This window comes from Eutrema salsugineum, unplaced genomic scaffold, assembly GCF_000478725.1.
Source record: "Eutrema salsugineum unplaced genomic scaffold, Eutsalg1_0 scaffold_12, whole genome shotgun sequence".
NCBI classification, from domain to species: Eukaryota; Viridiplantae; Streptophyta; class Magnoliopsida; order Brassicales; family Brassicaceae; genus Eutrema; species Eutrema salsugineum.
Genome location: NW_006256895.1, coordinates 9,876,502 through 9,882,825, shown reverse-complemented (window position 1 = coordinate 9,882,825; position 6,324 = coordinate 9,876,502).

Here is a 6,324-nt window from a genome sequence, read left to right as displayed (position 1 = left end):
ATGACGAGATCTGTTTCAAGTTTAGCCATTGATCCGAGCCGTTACGAAGCAGCTCGTGCCTAAGCGCTACCGAATCGTGAAGAAATGTAAAAATTCTCGAGGCTCACCGGTTTCATGTTTGTTTTGTTTTTTATTATTGGCCGAGGGGCTTTCATGAAGGACTATGGTGAGGTGTTTTAAATGAGGTAAGGGAGAGGCGTTTCGGTTGATAATGCCAAGCCGTTTCATGACGAGGCGCCCATTGTGCCGCGGTGCCCAGAAAAATTGATGTAAATGCATTTCCAGAAACTATAATTTCGTGGTGTGTGTTTATGCCGAGACGTGCGAAGGGCGACTAACACCAAGGCGTGTATACAGAGATTAATGCTGAAGCATTTTTTATATGGGATATAACGCCGAGGCGTGTGCAAGATGACCAACGCCGAAGCGTGTGTTGGGAGAATAACACAGAGGCGTTTTCATGGGATGTAATGCTGAGGCGTGTAGAACATGACCAACGCCGAGGCGTAACGTCGAGGCGTGTACTAGATGATCAACGCCGAGGCGTGCGTAGAGAGATTAACGCCGAAGCGTTTTTCATCGGATATAAAGTAAAGGCGTGTGCTGAGAGAATAACGCCGAGGCGTGTATTATTTCTTCTTAATATTCTGTTTTTAGGGAGAGTTTTCAGCCTGAAGTTTGTCGGCGGGACGTGTTTTGCGAATGACTCGTTCTTCAATAAGTGACCGTTGCGGATTTCACGCGTAATTAATATTTTGCTATTTCCCGAGGCTCACGCAGACCCCATGCACCTCAAAAGTTCTATATAATTGGAAATTTCCCTTTGCTTATCTCTTGTTTCTCTCTCTAATTTATTTATTATCCGACTAGGGTTTTTTTCGTCGCCGACGAATCTCCGCCAAACCGTAAATATTTCACGGCGACCCAAAACGCGCCACCGCCCCTTTCTCCTCTCCAATTTTGTTGAGCTGTAACTTCAGTAACTCCCATAACCACATGTAAATTATGTCGAGCCATTCAGTTAGTATGTTGGATATTTTATTCAATTATGAGATGTTTCGCCGAAGCGACGAGGCGTTGACATCAACGAGTCCCCAAAATCCTTCTAACAAAGAAGACAAGGCGCTGAATTCGCCAAACTCCCGTGACAGCGCCACCGGGGTTGACGAGGCGTTAAACCACCATGACGACTTCATTGGGGACGATGAGGCGCATGCTTTGACGAGCTCTTCTTGCGGTCCCATTGATAACTAAGAATTTTTAGGTTCTTAACGGGTTATCAATTCCTTCGCTGTTGCAGCATAAAGGGTATCAATCCAAATGTGTGGTAGTTAGGCACTAGTTTATGTGATAAACTCTTAAGTCAAGTGATCAAAGATGAGTTTTGGTGTGAACAAAGTAACAAGAAAGCATAAAACAAGAAACAAGAAAAGAAATGATTAATAAACTAAACAAGGCAACAAAACAAGATGATGGTGCTTAAGCAAATGATGGAAGATAAGCCTCTAGGTGTGATCATTGATTAGGATGCTTTCAATGCAAACTAATGATGCTAAACAACAATGCAACACTTGCTATTCTTTGCAAATCACTTAATTAAGTCTAACAACCATTAGAGATAACCAAGCAATCAACAAGCATAATGTTCCAAGCCTAATTAGTGACCAAAAAAAGAAAGACTGAATCTTATACAGAAAGACATAGCAAGCAATCACATGATGTCTTATCCAATCAACTTAGAGTTTAAAGCTATACTAATCCTCTCATGGAGGTATTAATCTCTATACTAATCCATTTTCAAACCAAATTCCCATTTGTGAAATATGAACTAGTAAGTATTAAGAATCAACTCTAATATGTCATTTATGCAATTAACAAACATCATCATGGCATTAATGCATAAACCCTTAGTTAGCTTTCATTCAGGCATTTCATCAAACACTTTTGGTGCATGAAAAAAAACAGATTCTAGATCCAAGTGATATGCAAGGATCTAGCATTAGGATCACCTAACTAAGGAAAGGAGAGGAGAATCTAAGCCTAAATAAGCATTAATCTACATCTAAGCACCCTAAATCTACACACCTAGATGCTTAAAGAGAGACTACTCACTAATCATGTTGAACACACCATTTCCTTTGCAAGAGGTGATGTTAATCATGATTAGAAGTTAAGATGAGATTAAGAAAAGATAAAAAAATAGTTTTAAGATGATTAAATCTGCTAGATATCTCTTTATCAAACTCGTTTTTACACTAAAGAGGCAAAGAAAACAAGAGAGAATAAAGCTTAAGTCTTGGAAAAAACCCTAAAAAGCATATATAGTGTCTCTTGCGGACCGGGTCAGCCCAGGACAAACTGGATACTGACCCGGCTTCAAATGGGTCATGTCTCAATTGTGCAACATGGTCAGGTGCTTCCCAAGTCACAAGCCCAAGTCGCACAGCTATAGAAACAGCCTTGTGCACCTTATATCCTTCAGCCCCAGCCGCATGCCTATCTAGGTGTAAACTGCGAATGTTTGTGCTGCTCAGGCTTTCTTCTCTTCAACTCGCACAACCAAAACGCATTCTGGAGATAATATGTGTGCGAGTTGGTCCTCCTTTAGTCCCAAGTCGCAGGCCCAAGTCGCACAGCCATAGAAACAGCTTTGTGCACCTTAAATCCTTCAGCCCAGCCGCATGACTATCTAGGTGTAAACAGCGAGTCTTTGTGCTGTTCAGGCTTCCTTCTCTTCAACTCGCACAACCAGGATGCATTCTGGTTTGGTCATCTTTAGTCCCAAGTCGCAGGCCCAAGTCGGTGTAAACCGCGAGTCTTTCTGCGGTTCAGTTCTCTGCTCGGCCATCTCGCATTCCTAAGTCGCACTCAGACCATTTCGAATTCAGGAGAGCGTAACTTCCAGGATATTAATCCAAATGGTATGATTCCAACTTTAATAGAAAGAGCACTCAAATATCTCAAACCTTTGTGAAGAAACTATCGGCGCTTGGGAAGTGGAAGGTTCCCCGGAGGGCTCATCTCTGCAGTGCATTGAAACGATCAAAAAGAAGCTCTTGGACCAGTGTTCACTCCGAAGATTGTATCTTTCAGCACAGAGCTCCAAACTGGATGATGTTAGACGTTATGGAATTATAAATCAAAGACCTTCAATCTTGATGAAGATCCCAGCAACTGAATCAGAAAGGAAACGCATCATCCCACGCAATCTTTGTGACTTATCGGATTGGTCTTGAAACTGTAGCGAGACAGGTGTGCCTTCCAGTGAGCTTACCTCTCTGCTCACGACTCCAAATCCAATTATTTCACCTGGTTTGGATTTGTGACCTAATCATCTACAACTTTTCGGAAGACCCTGTAATTTGAATCGGACGTTAAAACTCCCCGGACAGGCGATCTTTCCAGACGTATCAGAGCTCTGGAATGGACTCGAGAGAGGTCTGTCTTCCGGTGGCCGTATCTTTCAGCTCGATGCTCCAAACTCATCGATTCTAACTGTTCTGAGATCTAGACTCAATTATCTTGATCTTTGCTGAAGACCCCGGAGGATGAATCGGCCGGAAAGACCTTCCGGTAACCCGATTGCGGAGATGTATCTGCACCCGGGAATTTTGGCCGAGAAACTTGAACAGCCGGTATGCATTTTGGCTGAGAAATCCACCCGCGGTACATGAAAATCGCCGAGAAAAAACTTCCTGCGGTACAGGCCAGCGCCGAGAACCTCCAAAAGGCTGTTTTCACCATTTTTAAAGCTCTGATCACCATTTCTTTTCCTGGTTTCACCTTTTCAGCTCCAAATAGCTCCAAATACAGCTGATAAACACTCCAAACGAGGCAAAGACTCATGGAGACCTAATGCAACCCCTAAGCCCTAAAACAATACCTAAAGGCCTAAAATGCATGAAATAAAACATGATTTAGAATGAATTATACAACCTAAATGCTGCAAATTATTAACATATCATCCATGCCTCCCCAGGAAGAGGTAGACTTTGCTACAATTAAACCCGAAGAGGAAGTGTTTCCATTTGATTCCGTCGAAGCGAAATTGGAGCTCGAGTGTTTGATGGCGAGCCGAGGAGCTTCTACATTTGGGAAGAAGAGGGTCCGCCGCAGTAAAAGGCAAAAGCTCGATCAGCCTGGCTCGACTCTCTCAACCCCAGAGTCCCTTGAGGCATTGCGATGCCGCTTCGGAATTTCTGAGGCAGTGGAATTCGTCCTGCCCGCGAAAACTGACCGAGCTGATAGACCTCTTGCGAACCATTTTATCGTGTATGAGGCTTTCTTCGAGCTATGCTTTTTATGGTTCCCAATACCCGAAGTGATCCTTCAGTATCTATGGAAGCACGTGATTTCAATTGGGCAAATTATGCCGAGGTGTTTGCGGCACATGATTGGTATCCTGGTCAGGAGCTTTGAGTGCGGGACTGATGTCAAGCTCGACCATCTACTCAACTTGTTGGAAATTCGAAAGGCCTTGGGAGGGAACATATTTTCTATGTTTTGGTGATCGAAGAGTTGGTGGGCGACGACTTTGTACATCCGATGTCTTATCTCGGCTCGGGAATTTTATATTTTTCTTGGTTTTTGACTTTCGTTTTATGCTTTTTGTTTTGCAGTTCGGAATATTCTCCCTCCAGTTTCCAACGATTTATTCACTGTTCAAGATGCTTTAGCTGCCGAAGAGTTAATTGGAAACGCCAATTCTCGCTTGAGAGAGTTTAGAGGGCCCGATCCATTCTTGGCGGAGTTCCCATTAGTTCAGAATCATCTAACTTTTCTGGAGACACGTGAGAAAAGATGGTCATCATTACTATCAAGGAACAGAAAAGGAGAGAAGTTGAAGAGGCTGCTAAGCAAGCCGCGGAGCCTTCTCCCCGAGGCGAGGAAACGTCCGTTCAACCTAACTACGAGCCCCAAACTGTCAACGAATGAGGCACTAAGGAGGGAGCTGCCGAGGTAGAACAAGGGGAGATTCTCCCTGAGCCGTGTTAGGCAAACATCGAACCGCAGAATGCCGCTGCACTGACCGCCTTGGCGATCCTCGCACTTCCTCGCTCGGAGAGGCCTCCCGCTTTGGTCCTAAGAATAAGCGTTCATCCATTGATAAGGGAAAGGGAATCGTCACTGGTAAGGATGAACCATCTAAAAAGAAACGCAAGGTGACAGACGAGCCGAGCCCTCAGAAGCAGCTGGTGGATGTTATTCTCGGAGGTTAATAACGCGAATGTCCGATTCCCACCCCCCGAGAGATTGAGGAGGAAAAAATCATATGCCATGATGGCGCAGCGCAGCACTAATGTAGTCTTGTCGTTATTTCATATTAGTTTATTATTATTCTTGCTGGCTAAATGCTAACTAGAATCCTCTGTATTTCCACTCTTCTCTCTTTTTTGTTTTTAGTCCATTACGGCTATTAACGAGCTGATGGCCGGCTATGAATTGGATGTATGCAAGGATGAGCACCATTTCGACGAGGCGCTGGAAGAGGTGGAATCGGGTAAAGCAAATGGGATGAGGCAATGGCTGGGGTCAACGAGCTGGAAGAGGAAAAGAGGGTTCTTCGAGAGAATCACGAGAAAGCAGCAAATTTGGCTACCTCCTCAAATAGTCTCGGAGCTAGAAGAATGCCGAGATTGCTTCCCTCAAAAGGCGTATTGTGGAGAAGGATGCTCTATTTGATTCTCGGATAAGGCGGGCTCGGAAAGAAGAGAGGCGCGAGGCTGTGCTTAAGTACAAGGAGCGTCTGTCTAAGGTGGAAAAGGCGCTAGATGATCTTGTGAAGGCTAAGACCAACGAGACCAAGCTTGATCAGATTAAGAGCAACCTTGCAATAATCGAGGAGCTGCAGAAGCCTGATGCTCTGATCCATGAAGTTGAAAAAGAGCAATTGAAGGGTTGGGAAGCCGAGCTTGTAAGAACTGACAAGGCATTTGAGCGCATCACGACTGGCCTTAGGGGATTCTGTGGATTCTCGCCTTAGGAACAGAGCTGACCTCGGGGTCTCGGATCCTACAGGCTCGAACGTCAGTACTCCAGGTGTCACGAATCTTCTTGCTGAGAAAGTGCCGCACGCCGAAGCCTGAGCCTTGAGTGATTCCATGTTTTTCCTTTCTCTTGCCCATGTACTTGGATGATGATGTTTTGTTTGTTGTCTTTTGAACCTGGTGCCTGGATGGCTTTATCTGCTTTATTTGCTTTCTTTATTTGTTAAACCTTGAGCCTGACGGCTTTATTCAGTAACGACCTTGCTTATTTACCTTAGTTTATTCTTGGTGTTTATTTATCCTGAACCGTTTTAAGATGGATCTTTATTGTGACGAG